Source organism: Carcharhinus amblyrhynchos, chromosome 9, assembly GCF_965287045.1.
Source record: "Carcharhinus amblyrhynchos chromosome 9, sCarAmb.v2.hapA, whole genome shotgun sequence".
Classification (NCBI taxonomy): domain Eukaryota; kingdom Metazoa; phylum Chordata; class Chondrichthyes; order Carcharhiniformes; family Carcharhinidae; genus Carcharhinus; species Carcharhinus amblyrhynchos.
This window is the reverse complement of record NC_137332.1, coordinates 88,423,016-88,450,164: the sequence shown is the minus strand read 5'-3', so window position 1 is coordinate 88,450,164 and position 27,149 is coordinate 88,423,016.

Here is a 27,149-nt window from a genome sequence, read left to right as displayed (position 1 = left end):
CGAAAGATCTGACTTTGGGCAACAGAGACTGACTGGCATTCAGCAACTCTTTGGAAATCTATGTTGTTCTACCCACAATTCTTTTCGCAGTTAGAGGATGAGTGCAATATCAGATTGTCAGCGGGAATAGCTCATTTGGTTTGAGGAAATTAATGGAATCATATGTGGGTTTACTATAATGCTTATCTCACCGAGATATGCACTTTGCTGCTATGTTAGAATTTGTAGCGGTTAAGGTTCAAATGGTATTGAGGAAAACATTGGAATCAATTTTGGTGTTCCTCAACATGCTTACCTCATCCAGATATGCACTTTGCGGCAACGTCAGCTTTTCAGCCAACATGAGTCATTGGATTTGATGTTATATTAAAAACCAAACCTTGATTTCCTCACAATGCTTAGCTCTTCGAGATATGCACTTTGCCGCAAAATTAGAGTTTTGGCAGTCAAGTGCCAATGGCGTTGAGAGAATCTTTGGAAACAGATAAGGAAGGAGTGAAATGATGAAGTTGGGGAAAGATTCACTTTCAGAAAGTGAAAAGTATTCACTTTACACTGAAACATCAAATTTCTGGAGGTATGCTTTGGAAATCGTCAGAAACGGCTCTGGATTCGCTCAAAGTGCTTTTCTCATCTAGTTATGGAACTTGGTGAAAGATCTGACTTTTGGCAACAGAGACTGACTGGCATTCAGCAACGCTTTGGAAATCTTTGTTGTTCTACTCACAAATCTTCGCGCAGTAAGAGGATGAGTGTAATATCAGATTGTCAGAGGGAACAGCTCATTTGGTTTGAGGAAATAATTGGAATCAAATGTGGGATTACTAAAATGCTTATCTCACCGAGATATGCACTTTTCCGCAATGTTAGAAATTGTGGAGTTGAAGGTTACAATGGGATAGAGGATAGCATTGGAAACAATTCTTGTGTTACTCAACAGGCTTACGTTATCCAGATATGCACTTTGCTGCAGTGTCAACTTTTCAGCCTACATGAGTCAGTGGATTTGATGTTATATTTACTGCCAAACCTGGATATACTCATCATGCTGATCTCTTTGAGATATGCACTTTGCCACAATACCAGAGTTTTGGCTGTAAAGTGTCAATAGCATGGAGAGAATCGTTGGAAACAAATGAGGAGGGAGTGAAATGATAAACTTGGTGAAAGATATTCTTTTAGAAAGTGAAAACTTTTCACTCTATACAGAAAATATCAAATTTTTGGAGATATCTTTGTGGAAATCGTCAGAAACAGAACGGGATTCGCTCAAAATGCTTTTCCCATCTAGTTATGGAACTTGGCGAAAGATCTGACTTTTGGCAACAGAGACTGACTGGCATTCAGCAACTCTTTGGAAATCTATGTTGTTCTACCCACAATTCTTTTCGCAGTTAGAGGATGAGTGCAATATCAGATTATCAGCGGGAATAGCTCATTTGGTTGGAGGAAATTAATGGAATCATATGTGGGTTTACTAAAATGCTTATCTCACCGAGATATGCACTTTGCCGCTATGTTAGAATTTGTAGCGGTTAAGGTTCAAATGGCATTGAGGAAAACATTGGAATCAATTTTGGTGTTACTCAACATGCTTACCTCATCCAGATATGCACTTTGCGGCAACGTCAGCTTTTCAGCCAACATGAGTCATTGGATTTGATGTTATATTAAAAACCAAACCTTGATTTCCTCAAAATGCTTAGCTCTTCGAGATATGCACTTTGCCGCAAAATTAGAGTTTTGGCAGTCAAGTGCCAATGGCGTTGACAGAATCTTTGGAAACAGATAAGGAAGGAGTGAAATGATGAAGTTGGGGAAAGATTCACTTTCAGAAAGTGAAAAGTATTCACTTTACACTGAAACATGAAAATTCTGGAGATATGCTTCTGGAAATCGTCAGCAACAGTTCTGGATTAGCTCAAAGTGCTCTTCTCATCTACTTATGGAACTTGGCGAAAGATCTGACTTTTGGCAACAGAGACTGACTGGCATTCAGCAACTCTTTGGAAACCTATGTTGTTCTACCCACAATTCTTTTCGCAGTTAGAGGATGAGTGCAATATCAGATTATCAGCGGGAATAGCTCATTTGGTTGGAGGAAATTAATGGAATCATATGTGGGTTTACTGAAATGCTTATCTCACCGAGATATGCACTTTGCCGCTATGTTAGAATTTGTAGCGGTTAAGGTTCAAATGGTATTGAGGAATTCATTGGAATCAATTTTGGTGTTACTCAACATGCTTACCTCATCCAGATATGCACTTTGCGGCAACGTCAGCTTTTCAGCCAACATGAGTCATTGGATTTGATGTTATATTAAAAACCAAACCTTGATTTCCTCAAAATGCTTAGCTCTTCGAGATATGCACTTTGCCGCAAAATTAGAGTTTTGGCAGTCAAGTGCCAATGGCGTTGAGCGAATCTTTGGAAACAGATAAGGAAGGAGTGAAATGATGAAGTGGGAAAAGTTTCATTTTCAGAAAGTGAAAAGTATTCACTTTACACTGAAACATGAAATTTCTGGAGATATGCTTGTGGAAATCGTCAGCAACAGTTCTGGATTAGCTCAAAGTGCTGTTCTCATCTAATTATGGAACTTGGCGAAAGATCTGACTTTTGGCAACAGAGACTGACTGGCATTCAGCAACTCTTTGGAAATCTATGTTGTGCTACCCACAATTCTTCGCGCAGTTAGAGGATGAGTGCAATATCAGATTGTCAGCGGGAATAGCTCATTTGGTTTGAGGAAATAATTGGAATCAAATGTGGGATTTCTAAAATGCTTATCTCACCGAGATATGCACTTTGCCGCTATGTTAGAATTTGTAGCGGTTAAGGTTCAAATGGTATTGAGGAAAACATTGGAATCAATTTTGGTGTTCCTCAACATGCTTACCTCATCCAGATATGCACTTTGCGGCAACGTCAGCTTTTCAGCCAACATGAGTCATTGGATTTGATGTTATATTAAAAACCAAACCTTGATTTCCTCACAATGCTTAGCTCTTCGAGATATGCACTTTGCCGCAAAATTAGAGTTTTGGCAGTCAAGTGCCAATGGCGTTGACAGAATCTTTGGAAACAGATAAGGAAGGAGTGAAATGATGAAGTTGGGGAAAGATTCACTTTCAGAAAGTGAAAAGTATTCACTTTACACTGAAACATCAAATTTCTGGAGGTATGCTTTGGAAATCGTCAGAAACGGCTCTGGATTCGCTCAAAGTGCTTTTCTCATCTAGTTATGGAACTTGGTGAAAGATCTGACTTTTGGCAACAGAGACTGACTGGCATTCAGCAACGCTTTGGAAATCTTTGTTGCTCTACTCACAAATCTTCGCGCAGTAAGAGGATGAGTGTAATATCAGATTGTCAGAGGGAACAGCTCATTTGGTTTGAGGAAATAATTGGAATCAAATGTGGGATTACTAAAATGATTATCTCACCGAGATATGCACTTTGCCGCAATGTTAGAAATTGTGGAGTTTAAGGTTACAATGGGATAGAGGATAGCATTGGAAACAATTCTTGTGTTACTCAACAGGCTTACGTTATCCAGATATGCACTTTGCAGCAGTGTCAACTTTTCAGCCTTCATGAGTCAGTGGATTTGATGTTATATTTACAGCCAAACCTGGATATACTCATCATGCTGATCTCTTTGAGATATGCACTTTGCCACAATACCAGAGTTTTGGCTGTAAAGTGTCAATAGCATGGAGAGAATCGTTGGAAACAAATGAGGAGGAGTGAAATGATAAACTTGGTGAAAGATATTCTTTTAGAAAGTGAAAACTTTTCACTCTATACAGAATATATCAAATTTTTGGAGATATCTTTGTGGAAATCGTCAGAAACAGAACTGGATTCGCTCAAAATGCTTTTCCCATCTAGTTATGGAACTTGGCGAAAGATCTGACTTTTGGCAACAGAGACTGACTGGCATTCAGCAACTCTTTGGAAATCTATGTTGTTCTACCCACAATTCTTTTCGCAGTTAGAGGATGAGTGCAATATCAGATTATCAGCGGGAATAGCTCATTTGGTTGGAGGAAATTAATGGAATCATATGTGGGTTTACTAAAATGCTTATCTCACCGAGATATGCACTTTGCCGCTATGTTAGAATTTGTAGCGGTTAAGGTTCAAATGGCATTGAGGAAAACATTGGTATCAATTTTGGTGTTACTCAACATGCTTACCTCATCCAGATATGCACTTTGCGGCAACGTCAGCTTTTCAGCCAACATGAGTCATTGGATTTGATGTTATATTAAAAACCAAACCTTGATTTCCTCAAAATGCTTAGCTCTTCAAGATATGCACTTTGCCGCAAAATTAGAGTTTTGGCAGTCAAGTGCCAATGGCGTTGAGAGAATCTTTGGAAACAGATAAGGAAGGAGTGAAATGATGAAGTTGGGGAAAGATTCACTTTCAGAAAGTGAAAAGTATTCACTTTACACTGAAACATGAAAATTCTGGAGATATGCTTCTGGAAATCGTCAGCAACAGTTCTGGATTAGCTCAAAGTGCTCTTCTCATCTACTTATGGAACTTGTCGAAAGATCTGACTTTTGGCAACAGAGACTGACTGGCATTCAGCAACTCTTTGGAAACCTATGTTGTTCTACCCACAATTCTTTTCGCAGTTAGAGGATGAGTGCAATATCAGATTATCAGCGGGAATAGCTCATTTGGTTGGAGGAAATTAATGGAATCATATGTGGGTTTACTAAAATGCTTATCTCACCGAGATATGCACTTTGCCGCTATGTTAGAATTTGTAGCGGTTAAGGTTCAAATGGTATTGAGGAATTCATTGGAATCAATTTTGGTGTTACTCAACATGCTTACCTCATCCAGATATGCACTTTGCGGCAACGTCAGCTTTTCAGCCAACATGAGTCATTGGATTTGATGTTATATTAAAAACCAAACCTTGATTTCCTCAAAATGCTTAGCTCTTCGAGATATGCACTTTGCCGCAAAATTAGAGTTTTGGCAGTCAAGTGCCAATGGCGTTGAGCGAATCTTTGGAAACAGATAAGGAAGGAGTGAAATGATGAAGTGGGAAAAGTTTCATTTTCAGAAAGTGAGAAGTATTCACTTTACACTGAAACAAGAAATTTCTGGAGATATGCTTGTGGAAATCGTCAGCAACAGTTCTGGATTAGCTCAAAGTGCTGTTCTCATCTAATTATGGAACTTGGCGAAAGATCTGACTTTTGGCAACAGAGACTGACTGGCATTCAGCAACTCTTTGGAAATCTATGTTGTGCTACCCACAATTCTTCGCGCAGTTAGAGGATGAGTGCAATATCAGATTGTCAGCGGGAATAGCTCATTTGGTTTGAGGTAATAATTGGAATCAAATGTGGGATTTCTAAAATGCTTATCTCACCGAGATATGCACTTTGCCGCAATATTAGAATTTGTGGAGTTTAAGGTTACAATGGGATAGAGGATAGCATTGGAAACAATTCTTGTGTTACTCAACAGGCTTACGTTATCCAGATATGCCCTTTGCTGCAGTGTCAACTTTTCAGCCTACATGAGTCAGTGGATTTGATGTTATATTTACAGCCAAACCTGGATTTACTCATGATGCTGATCTCTTTGAGATATGCACTTTGCCACAATACCAGAGTTTTGGCTGTAAAGTGTCAATAGCATGGAGAGAATCGTTGGAAACAAATGAGGAGGGAGTGAAATGATAAACTTGGTGAAAGATATTCTTTTACAAAATGAAAACTTTTCACTCTATACAGAAATATCAAATTTTTGGAGCTATCTTTGTGGAAATCGTCAGAAACACAACTGGATTACCTCAAAATTCTTCTCCCATCTAGTTATGGAACTTGGCGAAAGATCTGACTTTTGGCAACAGAGACTGACTGGCATTCAGCAACTCTTTGGAAATCTATGTTGTTCTACCCACAATTCTTCGCGCAGTTAGAGGATGAGTGCAATATCAGATTGTCAGCGGGAATACCTCATTTGGTTTGAGGAAATAATTGGAATCAATTGTGGGATTACTAAAATGCTTATCTCACCGAGATATGCACTTTGCCGCAATGTTAGAAATTGTGGAGTTGACGGTTACAATGGGATAGAGGATAGCATTGGAAACAATTCTTGTGTTACTCAACAGGCTTACGTTATCCAGATATGCACTTTGCTGCAGTGTCAACTTTTCAGCCTACATGAGTCAGTGGATTTGATGTTATATTTACTGCCAAACCTGGATATACTCATCATGCTGATCTCTTTGAGATATGCACTTTGCCACAATACCAGAGTTTTGGCTGTAAAGTGTCAATAGCATGGAGAGAATGTTGGAAACAGATGAGGAGGGAGTGAAATGATAAACTTGGTGAAAGATATTCTTTTACAAAGTGAAAACTTTTCACTCTATACAGAAATATCAAATTTTTGGAGATATCTTTGTGGAAATCGTCAGAAACACAACTGGATTACCTCAAAATTCTTCTCCCATCTAGTTATGGAACTTGGCGAAAGATCTGACTTTTGGCAACAGAGACTGACTGGCATTCAGCAACTCTTTGGAAATCTATGTTGTTCTACCCACAATTCCTTTCGCAGTTAGAGGATGAATGCAATATCAGATTGTCAGTGGGAATAGCTCATTTGGTTTGAGGAAATAATTGGATTCAAATGTGGGATTACTAAAATGCTTATCTCACCGAGATATGCACTGTGTCGCAATAATAGAGTTTTGGCAGTCAAGTGCCAATGGCGTTGAGAGAATCTTTGGAAACAGATAAGGAAGGAGTGAAATGATGAAGTTGGGGAAAGATTCACTTTCAGAAAGTGAAAAGTATTCACTTTACACTGAAACATCAAATTTCTGGAGGTATGCTTTGGAAATCGTCAGAAACGGCTCTGGATTCGCTCAAAGTGCTTTTCTCATCTAGTTATGGAACTTTGTGAAAGATCTGACTTTTGGCAACAGAGACTGACTGGCATTCAGCAACGCTTTGGAAATCTTTGTTGTTCTACTCACAAATCTTCGCGCAGTAAGAGGATGACTGTAATATCAGATTGTCAGAGGGAACAGCTCATTTGGTTTGAGGAAATAATTGGAATCAAATGTGGGATTACTAAAATGATTATCTCACCGAGATATGCACTTTGCCGCAATGTTAGAAATTGTGGAGTTTAAGGTTACAATGGGATAGAGGATAGCATTGGAAACAATTCTTGTGTTACTCAACAGGCTTACGTTATCCAGATATGCACTTTGCAGCAGTGTCAACTTTTCAGCCTTCATGAGTCAGTGGATTTGATGTTATATTTACAGCCAAACCTGGATATACTCATCATGCTGATCTCTTTGAGATATGCACTTTGCCACAATACCAGAGTTTTGGCTGTAAAGTGTCATAGCATGGAGAGAATCGTTGGAAACAAATGAGGAGGAGTGAAATGATAAACTTGGTGAAAGATATTCTTTTAGAAAGTGAAAACTTTTCACTCTATACAGAATATATCAAATTTTTGGAGATATCTTTGTGGAAATCGTCAGAAACAGAACTGGATTCGCTCAAAATGCTTTTCCCATCTAGTTATGGAACTTGACGAAAGATCTGACTTTTGGCAACAGAGACTGAATGGCATTCAGCAACTCTTTGGAAATCTATGTTGTTCTACCCACAATTCTTTTCGCAGTTAGAGGATGAGTGCAATATCAGATTATCAGCGGGAATAGCTCATTTGGTTGGAGGAAATTAATGGAATCATATGTGGGTTTACTAAAATGCTTATCTCACCGAGATATGCACTTTGCCGCTATGTTAGAATTTGTAGCGGTTAAGGTTCAAATGGCATTGAGGAAAACATTGGAATCAATTTTGGTGTTACTCAACATGCTTACCTCATCCAGATATGCACTTTGCGGCAACGTCAGCTTTTCAGCCAACATGAGTCATTGGATTTGATGTTATATTAAAAACCAAACCTTGATTTCCTCAAAATGCTTAGCTCTTCGAGATATGCACTTTGCCGCAAAATTAGAGTTTTGGCAGTCAAGTGCCAATGGCGTTGAGAGAATCTTTGGAAACAGATAAGGAAGGAGTGAAATGATGAAGTTGGGGAAAGATTCACTTTCAGAAAGTGAAAAGTATTCACTTTACACTGAAACATGAAAATTCTGGAGATATGCTTCTGGAAATCGTCAGCAACAGTTCTGGATTAGCTCAAAGTGCTCTTCTCATCTACTTATGGAACTTGGCGAAAGATCTGACTTTTGGCAACAGAGACTGACTGGCATTCAGCAACTCTTTGGAAACCTATGTTGTTCTACCCACAATTCTTTTCGCAGTTAGAGGATGAGTGCAATATCAGATTGTCAGCGGGAATAGCTCATTTGGTTGGAGGAAATTAATGGAATCATATGTGGGTTTACTGAAATGCTTATCTCACCGAGATATGCACTTTGCCGCTATGTTAGAATTTGTAGCGGTTAAGGTTCAAATGGTATTGAGGAATTCATTGGAATCAATTTTGGTGTTACTCAACATGCTTACCTCATCCAGATATGCACTTTGCGGCAACGTCAGCTTTTCAGCCAACATGAGTCATTGGATTTGATGTTATATTAAAAACCAAACCTTGATTTCCTCAAAATGCTTAGCTCTTCGAGATATGCACTTTGCCGCAAAATTAGAGTTTTGGCAGTCAAGTGCCAATGGCGTTGAGAGAATCTTTGGAAACAGATAAGGAAGGAGTGAAATGATGAAGTTGGGGAAAGATTCACTTTCAGAAAGTGAAAAGTATTCACTTTACACTGAAACATGAAAATTCTGGAGATATGCTTCTGGAAATCGTCAGCAACAGTTCTGGATTAGCTCAAAGTGCTCTTCTCATCTACTTATGGAACTTGGCGAAACATCTGACTTTTGGCAACAGAGACTGACTGGCATTCAGCAACTCTTTGGAAACCTATGTTGTTCTACCCACAATTCTTTTCGCAGTTAGAGGATGAGTGCAATATCAGATTGTCAGCGCGAATAGCTCATTTCGTTGGAGGAAATTAATGGAATCATATGTGGGTTTACTGAAATGCTTATCTCACCGAGATATGCACTTTGCCGCTATGTTAGAATTTGTAGCGGTTAAGGTTCAAATGGTATTGAGGAATTCATTGGAATCAATTTTGGTGTTACTCAACATGCTTACCTCATCCAGATATGCACTTTGCGGCAACGTCAGCTTTTCAGCCAACATGAGTCATTGGATTTGATGTTATATTAAAAACCAAACCTTGATTTCCTCAAAATGCTTAGCTCTTCGAGATATGCACTTTGCCGCAAAATTAGAGTTTTGGCAGTCAAGTGCCAATGGCGTTGAGCGAATCTTTGGAAACAGATAAGGAAGGAGTGAAATGATGAAGTGGGAAAAGTTTCATTTTCAGAAAGTGAAAAGTATTCACTTTACACTGAAACAAGAAATTTCTGGAGATATGCTTGTGGAAATCGTCAGCAACAGTTCTGGATTAGCTCAAAGTGCTGTTCTCATCTAATTATGGAACTTGGCGAAAGATCTGACTTTTGGCAACAGAGACTGACTGGCATTCAGCAACTCTTTGGAAATCTATGTTGTGCTACCCACAATTCTTCGCGCAGTTAGAGGATGAGTGCAATATCAGATTGTCAGCGGGAATAGCTCATTTGGTTTGAGGAAATAATTGGAATCAAATGTGGGATTTCTAAAATGCTTATCTCACCGAGATATGCACTTTGCCGCAATATTAGAATTTGTGGAGTTTAAGGTTACAATGGGATAGAGGATAGCATTGGAAACAATTCTTGTGTTACTCAACAGGCTTACGTTATCCAGATATGCCCTTTGCTGCAGTGTCAACTTTTCAGCCTACATGAGTCAGTGGATTTGATGTTATATTTACAGCCAAACCTGGATTTACTCATGATGCTGATCTCTTTGAGATATGCACTTTGCCACAATACCAGAGTTTTGGCTGTAAAGTGTCAATAGCATGGAGAGAATCGTTGGAAACAAATGAGGAGGGAGTGAAATGATAAACTTGGTGAAAGATATTCTTTTAGAAAGTGAAAACTTTTCACTCTATACAGAAATATCAAATTTTTGGAGCTATCTTTGTGGAAATCGTCAGAAACACAACTGGATTACCTCAAAATTCTTCTCCCATCTAGTTATGTAACTAGGCGAAAGATCTGACTTTTGGCAACAGAGACTGACTGGCATTCAGCAACTCTTTGGAAATCTATGTTGTTCTACCCACAATTCTTCGCGCAGTTAGAGGATGAGTGCAATATCAGATTGTCAGCGGGAATACCTCATTTGGTTTGAGGAAATAATTGGAATCAAATGTGGGATTACTAAAATGCTTATCTCACCGAGATATGCACTTTGCCGCAATGTTAGAAATTGTGGAGTTGAAGGTTACAATGGGATAGAGGATAGCATTGGAAACAATTCTTGTGTTACTCAACAGGCTTACGTTATCCAGATATGCACGTTGCTGCAGTGTGAACTTTTCAGCCTACATGAGTCAGTGGATTTGATGTTATATTTACTGCCAAACCTGGATATACTCATCATGCTGATCTCTTTGAGATATGCACTTTGCCACAATACCAGAGTTTTGGCTGTAAAGTGTCAATAGCATGGAGAGAATCGTTGGAAACAAATGAGGAGGGAGTGAAATGATAAACTTGGTGAAAGATATTCTTTTAGAAAGTGAAAACTTTTCGCTCTATACAGAATATATCAAATTTTTGGAGATATCTTTGTGGAAATCGTCAGAAACAGAACTGGATTCGCTCAAAATGCTTTTCCCATCTAGTTATGGAACTTGGCGAAAGATCTGACTTTGGGCAACAGAGACTGACTGGCATTCAGCAACTCTTTGGAAATCTATGTTGTTCTACCCACAATTCTTTTCGCAGTTAGAGGATGAGTGCAATATCAGATTGTCAGCGGGAATAGCTCATTTGGTTTGAGGAAATTAATGGAATCATATGTGGGTTTACTATAATGCTTATCTCACCGAGATATGCACTTTGCCGCTATGTTAGAATTTGTAGCGGTTAAGGTTCAAATGGTATTGAGGAAAACATTGGAATCAATTTTGGTGTTCCTCAACATGCTTACCTCATCCAGATATGCACTTTGCGGCAACGTCAGCTTCTCAGCCAACATGAGTCATTGGATTTGATGTTATATTAAAAACCAAACCTTGGTTTCCTCAAAATGCTTAGCTCTTCGAGATATGCACTTTGCCGCAAAATTAGAGTTTTGGCAGTCAAGTGCCAATGGCGTTGAGAGAATCTTTGGAAACAGATAAGGAAGGAGTGAAATGATGAAGTTGGGGAAAGATTCACTTTCAGAAAGTGAAAAGTATTCACGTTACACTGAAACATCAAATTTCTGGAGGTATGCTTTGGAAATCGTCAGCAACAGTTCTGGATTAGCTCAAAGTGCTGTTCTCATCTAATTATGGAACTTGGCGAAAGATCTGACTTTTGGCAACAGAGACTGACTGGCATTCAGCAACTCTTTGGAAATCTATGTTGTGCTACCCACAATTCTTTGCGCAGTTAGAGGATGAGTGCAATATCAGATTGTCAGCGGGAATAGCTCATTTGGTTTGAGGAAATAATTGGAATCAAATGTGGGATTTCTAAAATGCTTATCTCACCGAGATATGCACTTTGCCGCAATGTTAGAATTTGTGGAGTTTAAGGTTACAATGGGATAGAGGATAGCATTGGAAACAATTCTTGTGTTACTCAACAGGCTTACGTTATCCAGATATGCCCTTTGCTGCAGTGTCAACTTTTCAGCCTACATGAGTCAGTGGATTTGATGTTATATTTACAGCCAAACCTGGATTTACTCATGATGCTGATCTCTTTGAGATATGCACTTTGCCACAATACCAGAGTTTTGGCTGTAAAGTGTCAATAGCATGGAGAGAATCGTTGGAAACAAATGAGGAGGGAGTGAAATGATAAACTTGGTGAAAGATATTCTTTTAGAAAGTGAAAACTTTTCACTCTATACAGAAATATCAAATTTTTGGAGCTATCTTTGTGGAAATCGTCAGAAACACAACTGGATTACCTCAAAATTCTTCTCCCATCTAGTTATGTAACTAGGCGAAAGATCTGACTTTTGGCAACAGAGACTGACTGGCATTCAGCAACTCTTTGGAAATCTATGTTGTTCTACCCACAATTCTTCGCGCAGTTAGAGGATGAGTGCAATATCAGATTGTCAGCGGGAATACCTCATTTGGTTTGAGGAAATAATTGGAATCAAATGTGGGATCACTAAAATGCTTATCTCACCGAGATATGCACTTTGCCGCAATGTTAGAAATTGTGGAGTTGAAGGTTACAATGGGATAGAGGGTAGCATTGGTAACAATTCTTGTGTTACTCAACAGGCTTACGTTATCCAGATATGCACTTTGCTGCAGTGTCAACTTTTCAGCCTACATGAGTCAGTGGATTTGATGTTATATTTACTGCCAAACCTGGATATACTCATCATGCTGATCTCTTTGAGATATGCACTTTGCCACAATACCAGAGTTTTGGCTGTAAAGTGTCAATAGCATGGAGAGAATCGTTGGAAACAAATGAGGAGGGAGTGAAATGATAAACTTGGTGAAAGATATTCTTTTAGAAAGTGAAAACTTTTCACTCTATACAGAATATATCAAATTTTTGGAGATATCTTTGTGGAAATCGTCAGAAACAGAACTGGATTCGCTCAAAATGCTTTTCGCACCTAGTTATGCAACTTGGCGAAAGATCTGACTTTTGGCAACAGAGACTGACTGGCATTCAGCAACTCTTTGGAAATCTATGTTGTTCTACCCACAATTCTTTTCGCAGTTAGAGGATGAGTGCAATATCAGATTGTCAGCGGGAATAGCTCATTTGGTTTGAGGAAATTAATGGAATCATATGTGGGTTTACTATAATGCTTATCTCACCGAGATATGCACTTTGCCGCTATGTTAGAATTTGTAGCGGTTAAGGTTCAAATGGTATTGAGGAAAACATTGGAATCAATTTTGGTGTTACTCAACATGCTTACCTCATCCAGATATGCACTTTGCGGCAACGTCAGCTTTTCAGCCAACATGAGTCATTGGATTTGATGTTATATTAAAAACCAAACCTTGATTTCCTCAAAATGCTTAGCTCTTCGAGATATGCACTTTGCCGCAAAATTAGAGTTTTGGCAGTCAAGTGCCAATGGCGTTGAGAGAATCTTTGGAAACAGATAAGGAAGGAGTGAAATGATGAAGTTGGGGAAAGATTCACTTTCAGAAAGTGAAAAGTATTCACTTTACACTGAAACATGAAAATTCTGGAGATATGCTTCTGGAAATCGTCAGCAACAGTTCTGGATTAGCTCAAAGTGCTCTTCTCATCTACTTATGGAACTTGGCGAAAGATCTGACTTTTGGCAACAGAGACTGACTGGCATTCAGCAACTCTTTGGAAACCTATGTTATTCTACCCACAATTCTTTTCGCAGTTAGAGGATGAGTGCAATATCAGATTATCAGCGGGAATAGCTCATTTGGTTGGAGGAAATTAATGGAATCATATGTGGGTTTACTAAAATGCTTATCTCACCGAGATATGCACTTTGCCGCTATGTTAGAATTTGTAGCGGTTAAGGTTCAAATGGTATTGAGGAATTCATTGGAATCAATTTTGGTGTTACTCAACATGCTTACCTCATCCAGATATGCACTTTGCGGCAACGTCAGCTTTTCAGCCAACATGAGTCATTGGATTTGATGTTATATTAAAAACCAAACCTTGATTTCCTCAAAATGCTTAGCTCTTCGAGATATGCACTTTGCCGCAAAATTAGAGTTTTGGCAGTCAAGTGCCAATGGCGTTGAGCGAATCTTTGGAAACAGATAAGGAAGGAGTGAAATGATGAAGTGGGAAAAGTTTCATTTTCAGAAAGTGAAAAGTATTCACTTTACACTGAAACAAGAAATTTCTGGAGATATGCTTGTGGAAATCGTCAGCAACAGTTCTGGATTAGCTCAAAGTGCTGTTCTCATCTAATTATGGAACTTGGCGAAAGATCTGACTTTTGGCAACAGAGACTGACTGGCATTCAGCAACTCTTTGGAAATCTATGTTGTGCTACCCACAATTCTTCGCGCAGTTAGAGGATGAGTGCAATATCAGATTGTCAGCGGGAATAGCTCATTTGGTTTGAGGAAATAATTGGAATCAAATGTGGGATTTCTAAAATGCTTATCTCACCGAGATATGCACTTTGCCGCAATATTAGAATTTGTGGAGTTTAAGGTTACAATGGGATAGAGGATAGCATTGGAAACAATTCTTGTGTTACTCAACAGGCTTACGTTATCCAGACATGCCCTTTGCTGCAGTGTCAACTTTTCAGCCTACATGAGTCAGTGGATTTGATGTTATATTTACAGCCAAACCTGGATTTACTCATGATGCTGATCTCTTTGAGATATGCACTTTGCCACAATACCAGAGTTTTGGCTGTAAAGTGTCAATAGCATGGAGAGAATCGTTGGAAACAAATGAGGAGGGAGTGAAATGATAAACTTGGTGAAAGATATTCTTTTACAAAGTGAAAACTTTTCACTCTATACAGAAATATCAAATTTTTGGAGCTATCTTTGTGGAAATCGTCAGAAACACAACTGGATTACCTCAAAATTCTTCTCCCATCTAGTTATGGAACTTGGCGAAAGATCTGACTTTTGGCAACAGAGACTGACTGGCATTCAGCAACTCTTTGGAAATCTATGTTGTTCTACCCACAATTCTTCGCGCAGTTAGAGGATGAGTGCAATATCAGATTGTCAGCGGGAGTACCTCATTTGGTTTGAGGAAATAATTGGAATCAAATGTGGGATCACTAAAATGCTTATCTCACCGAGATATGCACTTTGCCGCAATGTTAGAAATTGTGGAGTTGAAGGTTACAATGGGATAGAGGATAGCATTGGAAACAATTCTTGTGTTACTCAACAGGCTTACGTTATCCAGATATGCACTTTGCTGCAGTGTCAACTTTTCAGCCTACATGAGTCAGTGGCTTTGATGTTATATTTACTGCCAAACCTGGATATACTCATCATGCTGATCTCTTTGAGATATGCACTTTGCCACAATACCAGAGTTTTGGCTGTAAAGTGTCAATAGCATGGAGAGAATCGTTGGAAACAAATGAGGAGGGAGTGAAATGATAAACTTGGTGAAAGATATTCTTTTAGAAAGTGAAAACTTTTCACTCTATACAGAATATATCAAATTTTTGGAGATATCTTTGTGGAAATCGTCAGAAACAGAACTGGATTCGCTCAAAATGCTTTTCCCACCTAGTTATGCAACTTGGCGAAAGATCTGACTTTTGGCAACAGAGACTGACTGGCATTCAGCAACTCTTTGGAAATCTATGTTGTTCTACCCACAATTCTTTTCGCAGTTAGAGGATGAGTGCAATATCAGATTGTCAGCGGGAATAGCTCATTTGGTTTGAGGAAATTAATGGAATCATATGTGGGTTTACTATAATGCTTATCTCACCGAGATATGCACTTTGCCGCTATGTTAGAATTTGTAGCGGTTAAGGTTCAAATGGTATTGAGGAAAACATTGGAATCAATTTTGGTGTTACTCAACATGCTTACCTCATCCAGATATGCACTTTGCGGCAACGTCAGCTTTTCAGCCAACATGAGTCATTGGATTTGATGTTATATTAAAAACCAAACCTTGATTTCCTCAAAATGCTTAGCTCTTCGAGATATGCACTTTGCCGCAAAATTAGAGTTTTGGCAGTCAAGTGCCAATGGCGTTGACAGAATCTTTGGAAACAGATAAGGAAGGAGTGAAATGATGAAGTTGGGGAAAGATTCACTTTCAGAAAGTGAAAAGAATTCACTTTACACTGAAACATGAAAATTCTGGAGATATGCTTCTGGAAATCGTCAGCAACAGTTCTGGATTAGCTCAAAGTGCTCTTCTCATCTACTTATGGAACTTGGCGAAAGATCTGACTTTTGGCAACAGAGACTGACTGGCATTCAGCAACTCTTTGGAAACCTATGTTGTTCTACCCACAATTCTTTTCGCAGTTAGAGGATGAGTGCAATATCAGATTATCAGCGGGAATAGCTCATTTGGTTGGAGGAAATTAATGGAATCATATGTGGGTTTACTAAAATGCTTATCTCACCGAGATATGCACTTTGCCGCTATGTTAGAATTTGTAGCGGTTAAGGTTCAAATGGTATTGAGGAATTCATTGGAATCAATTTTGGTGTTACTCAACATGCTTACCTCATCCAGATATGCACTTTGCGGCAACGTCAGCTTTTCAGCCAACATGAGTCATTGGATTTGATGTTATATTAAAAACCAAACCTTGATTTCCTCAAAATGCTTAGCTCTTCGAGATATGCACTTTGCCGCAAAATTAGAGTTTTGGCAGTCAAGTGCCAATGGCGTTGAGCGAATCTTTGGAAACAGATAAGGAAGGAGTGAAATGATGAAGTGGGAAAAGTTTCATTTTCAGAAAGTGAAAAGTATTCACTTTACACTGAAACAAGAAATTTCTGGAGATATGCTTGTGGAAATCGTCAGCAACAGTTCTGGATTAGCTCAAAGTGCTGTTCTCATCTAATTATGAAACTTGGCGAAAGATCTGACTTTTGGCAACAGAGACTGACTGGCATTCAGCAACTCTTTGGAAATCTATGTTGTGCTACCCACAATTCTTCGCGCAGTTAGAGGATGAGTGCAATATCAGATTGTCAGCGGGAATAGCTCATTTGGTTTGAGGAAATAATTGGAATCAAATGTGGGATTTCTAAAATGCTTATCTCACCGAGATATGCACTTTGCCGCAATATTAGAATTTGTGGAGTTTAAGGTTACAATGGGATAGAGGATAGCATTGGAAACAATTCTTGTGTTACTCAACAGGCTTACGTTATCCAGACATGCCCTTTGCTGCAGTGTCAACTTTTCAGCCTACATGAGTCAGTGGATTTGATGTTATATTTACAGCCAAACCTGGATTTACTCATGATGCTGATCTCTTTGAGATATGCACTTTGCCACAATACCAGAGTTTTGGCTGTAAAGTGTCAATAGCATGGAGAGAATCGTTGGAAACAAATGAGGAGGGAGTGAAATGATAAACTTGGTGAAAGATATTCTTTTACAAAGTGAAAACTTTTCACTCTATACAGAAATATCAAATTTTTGGAGCTATCTTTGTGGAAATCGTCAGAAACACAACTGGATTACCACAAAATTCTTCTCCCATCTAGTTATGGAACTTGGCGAAAGATCTGACTTTTGGCAACAGAGACTGACTGGCATTCAGCAACTCTTTGGAAATCTATGTTGTTCTACCCACAATTCTTCGCGCAGTTAGAGGATGAGTGCAATATCAGATTGTCAGCGGGAGTACCTCATTTGGTTTGAGGAAATAATTGGAATCAAATGTGGGATCACTAAAATGCTTATCTCACCGAGATATGCACTTTGCCGCAATGTTAGAAATTGTGGAGTTGAAGGTTGCAATGGGATAGAGGATAGCATTGGAAACAATTCTTGTGTTACTCAACAGGCTTACGTTATCCAGATATGCACTTTGCTGCAGTGTCAACTTTTCAGCCTACATGAGTCAGTGGATTTGATGTTATATTTACTGCCAAACCTGGATATACTCATCATGCTGATCTCTTTGAGATATGCACTTTGCCACAATACCAGAGTTTTGGCTGTAAAGTGTCAATAGCATGGAGAGAATCGTTGGAAACAAATGAGGAGGGAGTGAAATGATAAACTTGGTGAAAGATATTCTTTTAGAAAGTGAAAACTTTTCACTCTATACAGAATATATCAAATTTTTGGAGATATCTTTGTGGAAATCGTCAGAAACAGAACTGGATTCGCTCAAAATGCTTTTCCCACCTAGTTATGCAACTTGGCGAAAGATCTGACTTTTGGCAACAGAGACTGACTGGCATTCAGCAACTCTTTGGAAATCTATGTTGTTCTACCCACAATTCTTTTCGCAGTTAGAGGATGAGTGCAATATCAGATTGTCAGCGGGAATAGCTCATTTGGTTTGAGGAAATTAATGGAATCATATGTGGGTTTACTATAATGCTTATCTCACCGAGATATGCACTTTGCCGCTATGTTAGAATTTGTAGCGGTTAAGGTTCAAATGGTATTGAGGAAAACATTGGAATCAATTTTGGTGTTACTCAACATGCTTACCTCATCCAGATATGCACTTTGCGGCAACGTCAGCTTTTCAGCCAACATGAGTCATTGGATTTGATGTTATATTAAAAACCAAACCTTGATTTCCTCAAAATGCTTAGCTCTTCGAGATATGCACTTTGCCGCAAAATTAGAGTTTTGGCAGTCAAGTGCCAATGGCGTTGAGAGAATCTTTGGAAACAGATAAGGAAGGAGTGAAATGATGAAGTTGGGGAAAGATTCACTTTCAGAAAGTGAAAAGAATTCACTTTACACTGAAACATGAAAATTCTGGAGATATGCTTCTGGAAATCGTCAGCAACAGTTCTGGATTAGCTCAAAGTGCTCTTCTCATCTACTTATGGAACTTGGCGAAAGATCTGACTTTTGGCAACAGAGACTGACTGGCATTCAGCAACTCTTTGGAAACCTATGTTATTCTACCCACAATTCTTTTCGCAGTTAGAGGATGAGTGCAATATCAGATTATCAGCGGGAATAGCTCATTTGGTTGGAGGAAATTAATGGAATCATATGTGGGTTTACTAAAATGCTTATCTCACCGAGATATGCACTTTGCCGCTATGTTAGAATTTGTAGCGGTTAAGGTTCAAATGGTATTGAGGAATTCATTGGAATCAATTTTGGTGTTACTCAACATGCTTACCTCATCCAGATATGCACTTTGCGGCAACGTCAGCTTTTCAGCCAACATGAGTCATTGGATTTGATGTTATATTAAAAACCAAACCTTGATTTCCTCAAAATGCTTAGCTCTTCGAGATATGCACTTTGCCGCAAAATTAGAGTTTTGGCAGTCAAGTGCCAATGGCGTTGAGCGAATCTTTGGAAACAGATAAGGAAGGAGTGAAATGATGAAGTGGGAAAAGTTTCATTTTCAGAAAGTGAAAAGTATTCACTTTACACTGAAACAAGAAATTTCTGGAGATATGCTTGTGGAAATCGTCAGCAACAGTTCTGGATTAGCTCAAAGTGCTGTTCTCATCTAATTATGGAACTTGGCGAAAGATCTGACTTTTGGCAACAGAGACTGACTGGCATTCAGCAACTCTTTGGAAATCTATGTTGTGCTACCCACAATTCTTCGCGCAGTTAGAGGATGAGTGCAATATCAGATTGTCAGCGGGAATAGCTCATTTGGTTTGAGGAAATAATTGGAATCAAATGTGGGATTTCTAAAATGCTTATCTCACCGAGATATGCACTTTGCCGCAATATTAGAATTTGTGGAGTTTAAGGTTACAATGGGATAGAGGATAGCATTGGAAACAATTCTTGTGTTACTCAACAGGCTTACGTTATCCAGATATGCCCTTTGCTGCAGTGTCAACTTTTCAGCCTACATGAGTCAGTGGATTTGATGTTATATTTACAGCCAAACCTGGATTTACTCATGATGCTGATCTCTTTGAGATATGCACTTTGCCACAATACCAGAGTTTTGGCTGTAAAGTGTCAATAGCATGGAGAGAATCGTTGGAAACAAATGAGGAGGGAGTGAAATGATAAACTTGGTGAAAGATATTCTTTTACAAAATGAAAACTTTTCACTCTATACAGAAATATCAAATTTTTGGAGCTATCTTTGTGGAAATCGTCAGAAACACAACTGGATTACCTCAAAATTCTTCTCCCATCTAGTTATGGAACTTGGCGAAAGATCTGACTTTTGGCAACAGAGACTGACTGGCATTCAGCAACTCTTTGGAAATCTATGTTGTTCTACCCACAATTCTTCGCGCAGTTAGAGGATGAGTGCAATATCAGATTGTCAGCGGGAATACCTCATTTGGTTTGAGGAAATAATTGGAATCAATTGTGGGATTACTAAAATGCTTATCTCACCGAGATATGCACTTTGCCGCAATGTTAGAAATTGTGGAGTTGAAGGTTACAATGGGATAGAGGATAGCATTGGAAACAATTCTTGTGTTACTCAACAGGCTTACGTTATCCAGATATGCACTTTGCTGCAGTGTCAACTTTTCAGCCTACATGAGTCAGTGGATTTGATGTTATATTTACTGCCAAACCTGGATATACTCATCATGCTGATCTCTTTGAGATATGCACTTTGCCACAATACCAGAGTTTTGGCTGTAAAGTGTCAATAGCATGGAGAGAATGTTGGAAACAGATGAGGAGGGAGTGAAATGATAAACTTGGTGAAAGATATTCTTTTACAAAGTGAAAACTTTTCACTCTATACAGAAATATCAAATTTTTGGAGATATCTTTGTGGAAGTCGTCAGAAACACAACTGGATTACCTCAAAATTCTTCTCCCATCTAGTTATGGAACTTGGCGAAAGATCTGACTTTTGGCAACAGAGACTGACTGGCATTCAGCAACTCTTTGGAAATCTATGTTGTTCTACCCACAATTCCTTTCGCAGTTAGAGGATGAATGCAATATCAGATTGTCAGTGGGAATAGCTCATTTGGTTTGAGGAAATAATTGGATTCAAATGTGGGATTACTAAAATGCTTATCTCACCGAGATATGCACTGTGTCGCAATAATAGAGTTTTGGCAGTCAAGTGCCAATGGCGTTGAGAGAATCTTTGGAAACAGATAAGGAAGGAGTGAAATGATGAAGTTGGGGAAAGATTCACTTTCAGAAAGTGAAAAGTATTCACTTTACACTGAAACATCAAATTTCTGGAGGTATGCTTTGGAAATCGTCAGAAACGGCTCTGGATTCGCTCAAAGTGCTTTTCTCATCTAGTTATGGAACTTTGTGAAAGATCTGACTTTTGGCAACAGAGACTGACTGGCATTCAGCAACGCTTTGGAAATCTTTTTTGTTCTACTCACAAATCTTCGCGCAGTAAGAGGATGACTGTAATATCAGATTGTCAGAGGGAACAGCTCATTTGGTTTGAGGAAATAATTGGAATCAAATGTGGGATTACTAAAATGATTATCTCACCGAGATATGCACTTTGCCGCAATGTTAGAAATTGTGGAGTTTAAGGTTACAATGGGATAGAGGATAGCATTGGAAACAATTCTTGTGTTACTCAACAGGCTTACGTTATCCAGATATGCACTTTGCAGCAGTGTCAACTTTTCAGCCTTCATGAGTCAGTGGATTTGATGTTATATTTACAGCCAAACCTGGATATACTCATCATGCTGATCTCTTTGAGATATGCACTTTGCCACAATACCAGAGTTTTGGCTGTAAAGTGTCAATAGCATGGAGAGAATCGTTGGAAACAAATGAGGAGGAGTGAAATGATAAACTTGGTGAAAGATATTCTTTTAGAAAGTGAAAACTTTTCACTCTATAGAGAATATATCAAATTTTTGGAGATATCTTTGTGGAAATCGTCAGAAACAGAACTGGATTCGCTCAAAATGCTTTTCCCATCTAGTTATGGAACTTGACGAAAGATCTGACTTTTGGCAACAGAGACTGAATGGCATTCAGCAACTCTTTGGAAATCTATGTTGTTCTACCCACAATTCTTTTCGCAGTTAGAGGATGAGTGCAATATCAGATTATCAGCGGGAATAGCTCATTTGGTTGGAGGAAATTAATGGAATCATATGTGGGTTTACTAAAATGCTTATCTCACCGAGATATGCACTTTGCCGCTATGTTAGAATTTGTAGCGGTTAAGGTTCAAATGGCATTGAGGAAAACATTGGAATCAATTTTGGTGTTACTCAACATGCTTACCTCATCCAGATATGCACTTTGCGGCAACGTCAGCTTTTCAGCCAACATGAGTCATTGGATTTGATGTTATATTAAAAACCAAACCTTGATTTCCTCAAAATGCTTAGCTCTTCGAGATATGCACTTTGCCGCAAAATTAGAGTTTTGGCAGTCAAGTGCCAATGGCGTTGAGAGAATCTTTGGAAACAGATAAGGAAGGAGTGAAATGATGAAGTTGGGGAAAGATTCACTTTCAGAAAGTGAAAAGTATTCACTTTACACTGAAACATGAAAATTCTGGAGATATGCTTCTGGAAATCGTCAGCAACAGTTCTGGATTAGCTCAAAGTGCTCTTCTCATCTACTTATGGAACTTGGCGAAAGATCTGACTTTTGGCAACAGAGACTGACTGGCATTCAGCAACTCTTTGGAAACCTATGTTGTTCTACCCACAATTCTTTTCGCAGTTAGAGGATGAGTGCAATATCAGATTGTGAGCGGGAATAGCTCATTTCGTTGGAGGAAATTAATGGAATCATATGTGGGTTTACTGAAATGCTTATCTCACCGAGATATGCACTTTGCCGCTATGTTAGAATTTGTAGCGGTTAAGGTTCAAATGGTATTGAGGAATTCATTGGAATCAATTTTGGTGTTACTCAACATGCTTACCTCATCCAGATATGCACTTTGCGGCAACGTCAGCTTTTCAGCCAACATGAGTCATTGGATTTGATGTTATATTAAAAACCAAACCTTGATTTCCTCAAAATGCTTAGCTCTTCGAGATATGCACTTTGCCGCAAAATTAGAGTTTTGGCAGTCAAGTGCCAATGGCGTTGAGCGAATCTTTGGAAACAGATAAGGAAGGAGTGAAATGATGAAGTGGGAAAAGTTTCATTTTCAGAAAGTGAAAAGTATTCACTTTACACTGAAACAAGAAATTTCTGGAGATATGCTTGTGGAAATCGTCAGCAACAGTTCTGGATTAGCTCAAAGTGCTGTTCTCATCTAATTATGGAACTTGGCGAAAGATCTGACTTTTGGCAACAGAGACTGACTGGCATTCAGCAACTCTTTGGAAATCTATGTTGTGCTACCCACAATTCTTCGCGCAGTTAGAGGATGAGTGCAATATCAGATTGTCAGCGGGAATAGCTCATTTGGTTTGAGGAAATAATTGGAATCAAATGTGGGATTTCTAAAATGCTTATCTCACCGAGATATGCACTTTGCCGCAATATTAGAATTTGTGGAGTTTAAGGTTACAATGGGATAGAGGATAGCATTGGAAACAATTCTTGTGTTACTCAACAGGCTTACGTTATCCAGATATGCCCTTTGCTGCAGTGTCAACTTTTCAGCCTACATGAGTCAGTGGATTTGATGTTATATTTACAGCCAAACCTGGATTTACTCATGATGCTGATCTCTTTGAGATATGCACTTTGCCACAATACCAGAGTTTTGGCTGTAAAGTGTCAATAGCATGGAGAGAATCGTTGGAAACAAATGAGGAGGGAGTGAAATGATAAACTTGGTGAAAGATATTCTTTTACAAAGTGAAAACTTTTCACTCTATACAGAAATATCAAATTTTTGGAGCTATCTTTGTGGAAATCGTCAGAAACACAACTGGATTACCACAAAATTCTTCTCCCATCTAGTTATGGAACTTGGCGAAAGATCTGACTTTTGGCAACAGAGACTGACTGGCATTCAGCAACTCTTTGGAAATCTATGTTGTTCTACCCACAATTCTTCGCGCAGTTAGAGGATGAGTGCAATATCAGATTGTCAGCGGGAGTACCTCATTTGGTTTGAGGAAATAATTGGAATCAAATGTGGGATCACTAAAATGCTTATCTCACCGAGATATGCACTTTGCCGCAATGTTAGAAATTGTGGAGTTGAAGGTTACAATGGGATAGAGGATAGCATTGGAAACAATTCTTGTGTTACTCAACAGGCTTACGTTATCCAGATATGCACTTTGCTGCAGTGTCAACTTTTCAGGCTACATGAGTCAGTGGATTTGATGTTATATTTACTGCCAAACCTGGATATACTCATCATGCTGATCTCTTTGAGATATGCACTTTGCCACAATACCAGAGTTTTGGCTGTAAAGTGTCAATAGCATGGAGAGAATCGTTGGAAACAAATGAGGAGGGAGTGAAATGATAAACTTGGTGAAAGATATTCTTTTAGAAAGTGAAAACTTTTCACTCTATACAGAATATATCAAATTTTTGGAGATATCTTTGTGGAAATCGTCAGAAACAGAACTGGATTCGCTCAAAATGCTTTTCCCATCTAGTTATGCAACTTGGCGAAAGATCTGACTTTTGGCAACAGAGACTGACTGGCATTCAGCAACTCTTTGGAAATCTATGTTGTTCTACCCACAATTCTTTTCGCAGTTAGAGGATGAGTGCAATATCAGATTGTCAGCGGGAATAGCTCATTTGGTTTGAGGAAATTAATGGAATCATATGTGGGTTTACTATAATGCTTATCTCACCGAGATATGCACTTTGCCGCTATGTTAGAATTTGTAGCGGTTAAGGTTCAAATGGTATTGAGGAAAACATTGGAATCAATTTTGGTGTTACTCAACATGCTTACCTCATCCAGATATGCACTTTGCGGCAACGTCAGCTTTTCAGCCAACATGAGTCATTGGATTTGATGTTATATTAAAAACCAAACCTTGATTTCCTCAAAATGCTTAGCTCTTCGAGATATGCACTTTGCCGCAAAATTAGAGTTTTGGCAGTCAAGTGCCAATGGCGTTGAGAGAATCTTTGGAAACAGATAAGGAAGGAGTGAAATGATGAAGTTGGGGAAAGATTCACTTTCAGAAAGTGAAAAGTATTCACTTTACACTGAAACATGAAAATTCTGGAGATATGCTTCTGGAAATCGTCAGCAACAGTTCTGGATTAGCTCAAAGTGCTCTTCTCATCTACTTATGGAACTTGGCGAAAGATCTGACTTTTGGCAACAGAGACTGACTGGCATTCAGCAACTCTTTGGAAACCTATGTTATTCTACCCACAATTCTTTTCGCAGTTAGAGGATGAGTGCAATATCAGATTATCAGCGGGAATAGCTCATTTGGTTGGAGGAAATTAATGGAATCATATGTGGGTTTACTAAAATGCTTATCTCACCGAGATATGCACTTTGCCGCTATGTTAGAATTTGTAGCGGTTAAGGTTCAAATGGTATTGAGGAATTCATTGGAATCAATTTTGGTGTTACTCAACATGCTTACCTCATCCAGATATGCACTTTGCGGCAACGTCAGCTTTTCAGCCAACATGAGTCATTGGATTTGATGTTATATTAAAAACCAAACCTTGATTTCCTCAAAATGCTTAGCTCTTCGAGATATGCACTTTGCCGCAAAATTAGAGTTTTGGCAGTCAAGTGCCAATGGCGTTGAGCGAATCTTTGGAAACAGATAAGGAAGGAGTGAAATGATGAAGTGGGAAAAGTTTCATTTTCAGAAAGTGAAAAGTATTCACTTTACACTGAAACAAGAAATTTCTGGAGATATGCTTGTGGAAATCGTCAGCAACAGTTCTGGATTAGCTCAAAGTGCTGTTCTCATCTAATTATGGAACTTGGCGAAAGATCTGACTTTTGGCAACAGAGACTGACTGGCATTCAGCAACTCTTTGGAAATCTATGTTGTGCTACCCACAATTCTTCGCGCAGTTAGAGGATGAGTGCAATATCAGATTGTCAGCGGGAATAGCTCATTTGGTTTGAGGAAATAATTGGAATCAAATGTGGGATTTCTAAAATGCTTATCTCACCGAGATATGCACTTTGCCGCAATATTAGAATTTGTGGAGTTTAAGGTTACAATGGGATAGAGGATAGCATTGGAAACAATTCTTGTGTTACTCAACAGGCTTACGTTATCCAGATATGCCCTTTGCTGCAGTGTCAACTTTTCAGCCTACATGAGTCAGTGGATTTGATGTTATATTTACAGCCAAACCTGGATTTACTCATGATGCTGATCTCTTTGAGATATGCACTTTGCCACAATACCAGAGTTTTGGCTGTAAAGTGTCAATAGCATGGAGAGAATCGTTGGAAACAAATGAGGAGGGAGTGAAATGATAAACTTGGTGAAAGATATTCTTTTACAAAGTGAAAACTTTTCACTCTATACAGAAATATCAAATTTTTGGAGCTATCTTTGTGGAAATCGTCAGAAACACAACTGGATTACCACAAAATTCTTCTCCCATCTAGTTATGGAACTTGGCGAAAGATCTGACTTTTGGCAACAGAGACTGACTGGCATTCAGCAACTCTTTGGAAATCTATGTTGTTCTACCCACAATTCTTCGCGCAGTTAGAGGATGAGTGCAATATCAGATTGTCAGCGGGAGTACCTCATTTGGTTTGAGGAAATAATTGGAATCAAATGTGGGATCACTAAAATGCTTATCTCACCGAGATATGCACTTTGCCGCAATGTTAGAAATTGTGGAGTTGAAGGTTACAATGGGATAGAGGATAGCATTGGAAACAATTCTTGTGTTACTCAACAGGCTTACGTTATCCAGATATGCACTTTGCTGCAGTGTCAACTTTTCAGCCTACATGAGTCAGTGGATTTGATGTTATATTTACTGCCAAACCTGGATATACTCATCATGCTGATCTCTTTGAGATATGCACTTTGCCACAATACCAGAGTTTTGGCTGTAAAGTGTCAATAGCATGGAGAGAATCGTTGGAAACAAATGAGGAGGGAGTGAAATGATAAACTTGGTGAAAGATATTCTTTTAGAAAGTGAAAACTTTTCACTCTATACAGAATATATCAAATTTTTGGAGATATCTTTGTGGAAATCGTCAGAAACAGAACTGGATTCGCTCAAAATGCTTTTCCCATCTAGTTATGCAACTTGGCGAAAGATCTGACTTTTGGCAACAGAGACTGACTGGCATTCAGCAACTCTTTGGAAATCTATGTTGTTCTACCCACAATTCTTTTCGCAGTTAGAGGATGAGTGCAATATCAGATTGTCAGCGGGAATAGCTCATTTGGTTTGAGGAAATTAATGGAATCATATGTGGGTTTACTATAATGCTTATCTCACCGAGATATGCACTTT